General features: G+C 36.8%; 1 pseudogene; it reads right to left on the bottom strand.

The window, feature by feature from the left end:
- Positions 1-4,191: 4,191 nt before the first annotated feature.
- Positions 4,192-6,667, bottom strand: LOC148127231 (uncharacterized; annotated as a pseudogene).
- Positions 6,668-12,310: the final 5,643 nt, after the last annotated feature.

The following is a 12,310-nucleotide window of genomic DNA, read 5'->3' on the forward strand; positions in this document are numbered from 1 at the left end:
GTGGGCTTTTTTTGTCCACAGTTTTGGAAGATACAAATTTTGGAGAGAACTTTATAAATAAGATCAATTTACACTGTGTAGAAAATACCAAAAAAACGTTAATGGAGATCTAACAAAATCCTGTGAGATATAAAAAAGAACAAAATGCGAAAACAGGTCTCCTCTCTTGGTTATTTTGCTTCTTGAAATACCGAGTACAGATATAAGACAAGAATCGTTGGAGTAAGATTAAAAAAAGAAACTTATGAATTAATGGCTTTTGCAGAAGACTTGGGTTGGTATTGGAAAATCTCTTAAAGAGAATTGAAATATTAATGGAAAAATTAAAATAATTTGGTTTCAAGGTTAATAAACAGGACGTGAAGATGTTAACACAAATATGAAAATAAAAGCTCAAATAAATTGATGAATAAAATGGGTTTAAGATTGAGAAGAAGGTAAAATAGCTGAGTATCATTTTGACAAATGTTATTTCAAAATAATTGTGTTAAGGCATGGAATAAAGTTGAAAGAGACATGTTAAGATGGGAGAAACTGCAACTATCATTGCTAGGGAGAATCTCCGTGATAAAAATGAATGTCTCGCCTAGAACAATGTTTTCACTTCAGACAATACCTGTTTTGACAACTGACACATTGTTTAAACAGTGTCAGAAGGATATATCTAAATTTGTGTGGTGGAGAAAAAAAGTTACAAGATACAAAAGAAAAACGAGGATTGATTTACCTGGTTTGAAATTGTATTTTGCTGTTTGGTTTGGTTTGAATGGGGGGAAAAAACTATGCTTGGAAATAAAAGGCTTTTGGAACGAGAAGGGCATGACCTGAGATTTCAGTGTCATGGGTACTTGGGATGTGATAACATCGAAGTGTATGTGGATTTTTATAATCATTGTTATATGTGCTATATTAAGAATATTGGATAGATACAAACACAAGGTGTGCCCGATAGTATCTTTGTGGCTCTTGGCACAAGACATTGTTAAAGTATTGGGATTTAAGAGCTGACCGGTTGATGCAATGTAAAGCTGATGCAATGAGGATGAATCAGCATTGGTATTGCCTTTTTAAGTCTATGTATGGGTCCACAGAAGTCTTTACCTCTTTAAGAGGTGTTTATATAAGGCAGCCATTAGAGGGTGTGCTTCTCTCTCCTTGTGTCCTGACAAAATTTTCTGTGTAGAGTTAAGAAGATTGATTGTTTTTCAGGTATTTGCCTAACATTTATATTTCTGTATATATCTTGTATATAAACCAGAGGTGGTATACAGCAGGTTCTGACCAATTCTGGAGAACCAGTAGCGGAAATTTTGAGTGGTTCGGAGAACCGGCAAATACACCTCTGACTGGAGATTTTACAGTATCCCTCCCCTGCCCATCAAGCCTTGCCCACAGAACTGGTAGTAAAATTTTTTGAATCCCACCACTGATATAAACTAATGTTAAATGTCTAAGTCTTTGTGTGCTGTGTTTTGCTCTTGGGTTGTCTCATAATAGTAGTCATGCTGCAAACATTCTGACAGAAGTATTTTATAGATGAGGCAAGTGTAAAGAACTAACTTATTGTGAGATGTTAGAATTTTGTCAAGGGAGTGTAAAATAAAATTAATTATTGTTGGCAAAGGAACTTAGAGTAGCTGTCAGTGGTCTCGTATTTAAAAATATTAAAAAGATTTCTAGCAGACAAAAATATGGTTTGAAGACTGAGTGTGAAATAGAATTGTAAACAAATAATGAACATATAAACTTTTATTGAAATTTGAAACAGAAGAGCAGTAAGTGAAAGAATGTATTATAAAATGGGCTTACAGTTTTGATTATAAAACAGGTAGTCCTTGACTCACAACAGTTGGTTCAGTGACTATTCAGTTACAACGGCATTGAAAAAAGTTGAGTTATGACCATTTTTCATATCTTATCCCTGCTAGTCATAGGTTTGGAAATATAGTTCAATATTTTATATGTGACAGTTAATGTGCACTTTTGGTTTCTGTGAATAACTTAAATAATCTGATTTTTGGATACAGAATTTGATGTCAGGTTTTAATATTCAACTTTCAAATTTTGAAAATGCATTAGGTTTTTTTTTTTTCCAGTTTATTTTAGCATGCTCAACTTTGGTTAGTATTCTATTTTTGATTGATTTAGATCAGTGGTCCCTAATCCAAGGGACCAGTTCAAGTTTCCTACAGACCAGAGGGAGCATAGTTTCACATGCTGCCTGCCTCCTGCAGATGGAGCTTCACTTTTTTGTGTGGCCTGGTTTTTCGCATGCTGTGACTTGACGCCAGTCCAGGAGTTAGGGGACCCCTGATCTAGATTAACAAAAATCATAGCTTTTTCTTCATATCACCTGATAAATTGTCAGGGTGTTTTATGGTTGGTTGCATGATTAATCTAGTACAGGGGTGTCAAAGTCTATTTCATTGAGGGCCACATCAGGGTTGTGTTTGACCTCAGGGGTGGGTGGGTGTGGCTGGGGTGGCTGGGGTGGGAATGGCCAGCTCAAGGTCACTCATGTTGGGGGTGCCTGTCGGGGGCACTCCATTTTTGGCTCCAATGGCCTCCTGCAGCCCTCTGCCAAAGAAAACAGAGCTTGGAAAGGCCGTGTGCGGCTCTCATGAACTCCATTTTTACTGGCAGAGACAACACAGGCCAGTCCTTCACGGTATCCAGGGCAGCCCTGTGGGCCATATCTAAGCACCCTGCCAGCCGGATCAAAAACATCTATTATGGCTATGGTTGTACATCATCCTTCTTATTTCACATTTTTTAGCATTTTTCTAAAACACACATAAATTTTGGGCTTCCTAAGCCCTGCTGCCTGTCTTTTGGACATCAAAGAGATTTATGCATACAGATACAAATAGGGAAATCAGATAATCTTACAAATGGAGTGGCTAATTTGATAGGGAATCAATTAAATTCATTGCTAATCATTCAATTCATGTTAAATGGTTGTAGTTTTTTTCTTATCTTGACGGGGGTGGGGGGGCAGGGGCAAATGGTCTTAAATTCAAGGGCAATTTCACAAAATAAATATTGCATTTTAAAACTAGATTTATTTTTTCGTCTTGGGCTTATATTGCACCTTGGGAATGAAACGGAAGAAATATATTTCCGACTAGCCTTCTTTTCAAAAAAGAAGTGAAGAGTTTAATATGTCATAGCAGTCAAGTTATCTGAGGAATTGTAATGTTCTTATATGTCTGACTAATTTCACAATATCATAATTAAAGGTGAGAAATGTCGCAAGTATTTTTTTTATCTGAAGAAACACGATGGTATGTTTGACATGAAGGACCCTTCAAATATGACCTGAGAAACTCTGCAACTGCTATTATAAAAGAAAAACATTGTAAGGTGCCAGTTAGGTTGGATAATTCACTCTCTCTCTATAATAGCTGTCAGCTGCTTGAGTTTTTTTTCCCTATAATGCTCAGTGGGAGCTCTGAAAGGTTACTGTTAACTGAATTCAGCATTGCCAAGAACTATGCATAAAAAACAACTGGGCTGAGCAGAATCCTATGGGTCGAAAAGCTTAAAGGCAAGAGAATATTACTTATGGTGTGTCGAGCCCTGAAAAATGAATCACGCTTGTGTTTCTGTGAATGAGGTCATTTATCTGTTTGGGGCACAGTCGGTGAATGGATAGGTCCATCCTACTTCTTGATAGCACTTGCATGTAAGTATAAGACCTATATGTCTTTGGCAAATATATTTTAACATAGATTGCCATCAAATTGGATTACACCCCAAGGTTCTGAAGGAACTGGAAGACAAGATCTCAGAACCACTGAACTATATCTTTCAAAGATCCTGGAGCACTGGGGAAATGCCAGAGGACTAGAAAAGAGCTGATGTAGTTCCCATTTTCAAAAAAACAAAAACACAAAAATAGATCCAGCAAACCACAGATCTATCAGCCTGACCTCAATACCAGGGAAGATTCTGGAAAAGATAATCAAGCAATAAATCAGCGAACACCTAGAAGCAAACAAAGTAATAACCAAAAGCCAACATGGGTTTGTCAAAAACAGATCAGGCCAGACAAATCTTATTGCATTCTTTGACAAACTGAAAAAATTAGTGGACCAGAGGAATGCTGTTGATATAATTTACTTGGACTTCAGTAAAGCATTTGATAAAGTAGACCATAACCTACTACTTGATAAGACAGAAAAATGTGGGTTAGACAGCATCACCACCAGATGGATTTGTAACTGGCTGACATATAGTGCTCAATGGAACTGTATCTACATACAGGGAAGTATGCAGTGGGGTGCCCCAAGGCTTTGTTTTAGGCCCAGTACTCTTCAATATCTTCATCAATGATTTGGACAAGTGGATAGATGGGAAACTCATCAAATCTGCAGATGACACCAAGCTAGCAGGAAGATAGACTCCAGAAGATAGACTTAAGATACAGAAGTGTTTTGACAGATTTGAACGTTGGGTGCTATCTAACAAAATGAAATTCAGTGGTGAAAGAAGTAAGGTTCTACATTTAGGCAAGAAAAACAAAATGAACAGGTACAGTATATGTGGTACATTGTACAATAGTAGTAATTTGAGATGGATCTTAAGAGTCCTAGTGGAGAATCATTTAAACATTAGCCAGCAGTGTGCTGCAGCTGTCAAAAAAGCCAACACAGTTCTAGACTGCATTAACAGAGCGATAGAATCAAGATCACGTGAAGTGTTACTGTAACACCTTTATTAGGCCTTGGTAAGGCCACTTGGAATACTGCATCCAGTTTTGGTCACCACAGTGTAAAAAAGATGTTGAGATTCTAGAAAGAGTGCAGAGAAGAGCAACAAAGATGATTAGGGGACTGGAGGCTAAAACATATAAAGAATAGTTGCTGGAATTGGGAATGTCTAGTTTGATGAAAAGAAGGACTAGGGGAGACATGATAGCAGTGTTCCAATATCTCTGGGGCTGCCACAAAGAAGAGGGAGTCAAGCTATTCTCCAAAGCCCCTGAGGGCAGGACAAGAAGCAATGGGTGGAAACTAAACAAGGAGAGAAGCAACTTAGACTTAAGGAGAAATTTCCTGACAGTTAAAACAATCAGTGGGACAAACTGCCTCATTACAGAATGCTCAATATATCTAAATACATGATATAGGTAGTCCTCGACTTATGAACACAATTGAGCCCAAGCTTGACACTGCTAAGTGAAACATTTGTTAAGTGAGTTTTGTCCCATTTTATGACTTTTCTTGCCACAGTTGTTATTTGAATCATTGCAGTTGTTAAGTAAGTTGTGATTGTTAAGTGAATCTGGTTTCCCCATGGATTTTACTAGTCAGGTCACAAAAGGGGATCATATGACCCTGGGACACTAAACAGTCAAAAATATGAACTAGTTGCCAAGGGTCTGAATTCTGATTACATGACCATGGGGATACTGCAACTATCATAAGTGTGAAAAGTGACCATAAGTCACTTTTTTCAGTGCCGTTGTGACTTTGAATGGTCACAAAATGAATGTTGTAAGTCTAAGACTACTTGTTCTTAGCTGCAGTAGCTGAATTGTTCATATTATCTATGTTGCCATGGTTGTAACAAGCGTTAGCTCACACATTCTGTATCATTATCAAATCAAAAAGCTCAGAGTAAAGAGACAGTCACTTCCTCTAGGTTAAATCACAGTTCTATCATTGAAAATTTACCTGAACACTGTCTGAATTCCTTTATACTCCTGATCACAAACATAATTATATATAGGTCATCCTCACTTAATGAGCACAGTTGGGTCTGCTGACTCCATCATTGACTTATGTGGTCATTAAGTGAAACAGTCTTTCATCACACTGAACTTATGATATCAGGTCCATTGCGGTCATTAAGTGAATCACCAGTGGTAGTTAATAATGTCATTTAATCACAACATATGACTTAATGCTAGCTTTCTGTTTGACTTTGTTTGTCATAAAGCAGCTGTGAAGATTGCAAATGGCAATCATGTGTTCTGACCCAAACCCTTTTCCAATAAAACAAACATGAACCAAAGGGAACAGAAACCTTTTAATAATTCTTACGAATCCCCAGTTGAAAAGCTGCTGCAAACTATTAACTTTGATAAGCACAAGCCTCGCCAAAAGTGTGCAAGACTGCCAAGTATAACAGATTAGAAATATTTCACAAGAGTCTTCAAATACCAACTTAAGATACTGCAATGTCCACGAGGCTGAGTTTCAAAATGTCTTTGCTTCCTGCAAAGAATGTTCTCTTCACAGCTGGCTTTTATCTTCTTGAAGGAGGGGCCATTACCTTACAGACTTAGTCCCAAGTTGCCCATGCTGCTGCAGCTGCTCTTTCCTGCGAGCAACCCTGCACGCATGCGCACTTGGCACAGGCTCCTCAGGAACCTCCTCGTCACTGCTGCCAGCCCCCACAGTCTCTGAAGGCAGCAGTCCACTCCCTAATGATCCTGGTCCCTCATCTGAGTCTTCACTTGTTCTCAGCCATCCACATCTGCTGCCAGCTAACCACAACATCATGTGACTCTGGGATGCTGTGACTTTTGTAAGTCTATGCCAATTGCCAAGCACTTGAATTGTTATCATGCGATTATGAGGGATACTACCCCCATCATAGGTTCGAGGACCAGTCATAAACAGAGCAGTATTAACTGAAGACTACCTGTACAGTCATACATACCCGTTTCTCTGAAAATAAGACCCAACCAGAAAATAAGCCCCAGCATGATTTTTTTTCAGGATGCTCATAATATAAGCCCTACCCCAAAAATAAGCTCCAGTTAATATTGTCAGCCAGATGGATGCATTTAGTACCATATTTCCCCCAAAATAAGACCTAATGGAAAATAATCCCTAATGCACCTTTTAGAGCAAAAAATAATAGAAGACCTTATTTTTAATATATAAGGTCTTATTTTGGGGAAAACACAGTATCTATGCCCATGTAAATACTTGTACAGACTGAAGCCTATACAATTACTTCAATGCATTAAGGATTGGAGAAGAACCATTTCATTAAAGTATCTAAAATTCTGAATAGATTGCACTGAATGTATAGACTTCTATTTTATATTATTAGCGTATCGTTAGTGTATGTATTTTTCGAGAGGACAGCACAAGTGAAACACAGAGAGAAGTCCTTGCTGCAGATCTGTATGACCTTAGTTTCTAAATGCCTGAAACTTGAACAAGGTTCTGACATGGTTTGGAGATGTAAACATGGTTTATAGATATGGTTGCCCATATAATATTTAGATGAAAGACACAGTTATGCTGTTGAAGCTCACTTTCTCTAACTTTCCTGACTTAGCATGCTGTTTTGCTTGACTACATCACAGAAATGCAACTTTGTTCCATGATTCAATGTGGAATTAACAATTCTAAGTTGGGTCTCAGTAGAGATGGAAATGAATTCTGTCAAGAGACGTCTAGAGAAAATAAAAAACCACAACCTTTTATTCTGTTCAGCGTCTGCACACACACACACACACACACACACACACACACACACACGTCCCATTTTGTGGTTGTTTATCTGAAGATGACAGAACAATCATCAGAGGAAGAGAGCAATAAAATAAAGGTATTTAAATTTCTTTTCTTTAATTCCCTTGGCCAAGCCGCAACGTTCATGGCTGACTTTAAAGATTTGGCACTCACAAAAGGAGGGAATAGACAACTGTTCGCAGTGAGTGATATTGCCTTGTGAGAGCACACAACAGGGGGCAGGAACCTTCTTGAAATGTTTTATAAAATAGATTTGAAAGGGGCAGAGTAGCCAGGCAAGGAGGTAAGATGACTTCAATGTAAGGTGTGAATGTGGAACTCCAAGGTCAAATCAAGATTAAATGACTGCAGTATGGTTTACAATCCCATAACATGTGCATGATGGTGAATGCTGTACATTGAGTTACAGGTAGTCCTCAACTTACAACTGCAATTGAGCCCAGAATTTATGTTGCTAAGTGAGATGTTTGTTAACAGAGTTTTACAACCTTTTTTGCCACATTTGTTATGTTAATCATTGGAATTGTTAAATTAATAACATGGTTGTTAAGTAAATCTGACTTCCCCATTGACTTTGCTTGTCAGAAGAGCACAAAATATGACCACCTACCCCCAGGACACTGCAAAAATCATAAATATGAACCAGTTGTCAAGCATCTGAATGTAAATTATGTGACCACGAGGATGCTGCAATGGTCATTAAATATGAAAAATGATCATAAGTTTACTGAGAGAGGAAAAAGTAATTGAGAAAATATTTGAATGTGCAGAAATGAATAGATTAATATTGGAAATCAAAGGAAAAGAAGAATCTGAATACTACATCTATTTTTGTTAGAAAACAAAACAAAGTAAAATGGATTAGATCAGGAGTCTCCAAACTTGACAACTTTAAGCCTGGCGGACTTCAACTCCCAGAATTCCCCAGCCAGCTTACAGTTTACAGCTTACAACCTGCTTACAACCAGCATACAAACCAGCAAAGCTGGCTGGGAAATTCTGAAAGTTGAAGTCCACCAGGCTTAAAGTTGGCAAGGTTCGAGACCCCTGGATTAAAATGAATATATAAAGCAATAAGAGAAGATTGTTAAAAATAGGCATATTGGATATTACCTATATGAAAATGTGATGATTGTTATATTGTTACATTGATAAGGAGAGTATTAATGATAAACTGTAAGCACGCGAAATATGTACCTAATCAACACACTTTTGAAATGGAATGGATTTATTGTATATAAAAACTAAAAAAACTTTATTTAAAAAATTATCATGTCACTTTTTTCAGCATGTTGGAAGCTTGAACGGTCACTAAGCAAGCTGTTGTAAGTCGAGGACTGCCTGTAATTACATTTTTATCTGAGGTTAGGAATTATATTCGTTTGAATTGTGCATGCATCAAAAATAACTTGTTTCTTTCAACATCAGGCCTTCTGTGAGAGCAACTTTCCTGCTATTCGTTAAAGCAGCCTTTTGTCAAAATTTTGTCAAAGTTAATACAGCTCTAAATATAGCGAATTAGTAGCGATAATTCTGGCTGGCCTCACCCACCCCTGCCTCACCCAGTCATTCCTCATCTTGTCCCCTCGCCCATCATAGCTGCTGCTGCTTTCCGTCTGGCTCCCTGGCTTGCATCCCACAGGTTTGGCCCAGCTGAGCAGCCCCGATCTGCCTGGCAGCCTCAGTGAGTCTGCAAGCAACAAGGCCAAAATTTACAAATACAGCTCATCAGTCTGGAACCCACATCACGTATCTGATATTAACACAGTTGAGAAAGTCCAGAAATATTTCACAAGAAGAGTTCTCCACTCCTCTACTCGTTGCAGAATACCTTATGCCACCAGACTCGAAATTCTAGACCTAGAAAACCTAGAACTACGCTGCCTTCGGTCCGATCTAAGTATAGTATATAAAATCACACATTGCAATGTCCTACCTGTCAATGAATACTTCAGCTTCAACCATAACAACACAAGAGCAAACAATAGATACAAATTCAAAGTTAATCGCACCAAACTTGATTGCAGGAATTACGACTTCAGCAACCGAGTGGTCAACGTCTGGAATACTCTACCTGACTCTGTGGGTTTTTTTTCCCCAAACCCCAAAAACTTTAACCTTAGACTGTCTACTATTGACCTCACCCCTTTCCTAAGAGGTCTATAGGGGGCGTGCATAAGCGCACCAACATGCCTGCCATCCCTGTCCTATTGTTTCTTTTTTCTTCTTATATTTATCCATGTATTCATAACTATGTTTTTACTTATACCTATTATCTTGTAAGCAATTGACAAACCAAATAAAATAAATAAAATAAAAAAATAAAAAAAATTCTAGGGAGAAGGAATATTCAGGGGGATTGGCGGGGTGTTCAGGAGAACCTCTAGGGAAAATTTTGACTGGTTTGGAGAACCGGTAGGGAAAATTTTGACTAGCCCCATCCACCCTCCCTGCTCTTATCTTTCACCTCAGTCCCTACCTGTTCTCTGAACTAGGCCTCAGCTAAGCTAGCCTCTGAGTGCTCAGTGCTGGATTTCAAAAGCCAAGGAGCTCAGCTCAATGCTACAAGAAGGACAAGTGGCCTGAGAGCAAAGCTGAATGGCTGGAATGTTGCCTTCCTTACCAAAGCCAACGACTGAAACTTCTGTTTTTCAGTGCAGACTCAGGCAGCAGATTGCAGAAAGGTAGATCTGTGACTGACTCTGTGATTCTGCAAGCAACTCAATCTTCCTGCCTGCTTCGCCTGATTTTGAGTAAAAGTTGCTCTTTTTTTAATAAAAAAAATTCAATGTTTACATACATGGTATATTGTGAGTTAATTTTGTGAGTTTGCTGATTGCTAGAAAATTTTATGTTGAGTTTGCTTGCAAGCAAATTTTATGTGACAGACTCAGGCAGCAGATTGCAGAAAGGTAGATCTGTGATTCTGTGAGCAACTCAATCTCCCTGCCTGCTGAGCCTGATTTTGAGTAAAAGTTGCTCTTTTTTTCAATAAAAAAATTAATATTTATATACATGGTGTGTTGTGAGTTAATTTTGTGAGTTTGCTTGCAAGCAAATTTTATGTTAAGAGTTTGCTTGCATGCAAATTTTGTGTGACATTATGCTTTTATATTTTGAAATTTGTGGCAGATGTACATTCTATGATTGTTTTCATACCTTGATGGTGTTGTGTAATTTTGTGGGTTTGCTTTGCTTCCAAGCAAAATTTTATAATGTTGCTTTTATATTTTGAAATAAGTGAGATTTTGTGTGTGTTTGTCCCTGGCTCTCTTAAAAATTTACCACACCAGTGGGATTCTTTAATGAAGGAAAGCAAAAAGCTGGTGTGACACAGCTGGGTTTTTGGTTGCAAGCAGATTGGAAGTGTGAATCTGGCCCTTTTAGACTTAATTGGTTTTTTTTAAAACAAATTTTATTAATTTTAAAGACAAACAAGACATCATTAAACATTAAAAACATAAAACCTCTTTCCATTATAAATTTTTACAAGGCAGATAAAACATTATTTTATACCGCATAATTCTAATTTACCCCATTTCCATATGGACACATAAATATCTTTTAACAAATTTCTCATTATTTCTCTTTACTCTTATTCAATTACATTTTTCTATATTTATCTGTTATATAGTCATCATATTTATATTTCCCTCTGACTTGTTTACAATTGTTCTCATCTGACATTCCTCCAAGGTTTTATTAATTCTCAGTGAAACATAAACACACAAAACACAAAAACACAAAACTTCTTTTTAGAAAGTGGCTTGGCCCCAGATTACCTCTCTTTGTATGGACTTCAATTAAATTCATGCTCATCTTATATACCTTTACCTATCTTATTTACCATTCTATATCTTCTATATAACTCCTCCCCGCTTTTCAATCTTCTTAATTATGTTTTATTTATTTCATCTTACTTTAAATCAATATACTTTTGTCCATTCTTTTCCAATTAACCATTTATCTCATTCTCAATAATAAAAAAAAGAAAATTTCTCCTGAAATCACTAATCAGAGTATGATGCCTTACTATCGTTCCCCTAGATTAACATTTAAAATAATAACAAATAACACCTAGATCCCAGTCTGATTCTGCTTAGTACACTCTACCTGCTAAATTTTAAGGAAAAAAAAGAATAATCTATAAAATAGTTAAGTACATAATTAAATATTAAAATCTATCATTAAATCTTAAACATTTTAATATTTTAATTTATTAAATCTTATAACATTCCAATTGTCTATTTCAAAAACAAATGCTGCAATAATAAATCTATAATAACATCAACACAATAGCCCATTAAACTCTATAATTAAACTAAATATTTTAAACATTTCCTTTAATATTTTATTAAATCTTAGAATCTATCATTATTAAACATTTTAATATTTTAATCTTTTATTAGATCTTATAAAATTCTAATTTTCTATTTCTAATACAAATACTACAATACTATCATATGTACTTTGCAGAATCTTTTTTTTTAATTATGCATTATCCTTTATTCCTAAAAAACAGACTTAATTGTTAATTCCCCTTTGAGGCTCCTGAAGCTTGATGGGTTTATTTGTGTGCCTCTGGTTAAAGTGATTGCCCTGGATCATGTCTTCCTGCCTTAATGGGTTAATTGAGTTTTTTTAGCCTGAATCTATCATGGCTCCACTTAACTGTTTCTATTGTCAGCTCTGTCTGCTCTGAGTTTTCTCTTTCAGCTGGTGATTCTTGGTTTTCCTAAAGGGGGAAGGGCTAGCTTAAGTTTCTTGGCACTGTTTTCTGAGGTTTCTGATGCTGTGAGGTTTCTGGTACAGTC

The sequence above is a fragment of the Pseudonaja textilis genome, chromosome 2 (assembly GCF_049901715.1).
Source record: "Pseudonaja textilis isolate UNSWEBS1 chromosome 2, rPseTex1.2, whole genome shotgun sequence".
Classification (NCBI taxonomy): domain Eukaryota; kingdom Metazoa; phylum Chordata; class Lepidosauria; order Squamata; family Elapidae; genus Pseudonaja; species Pseudonaja textilis.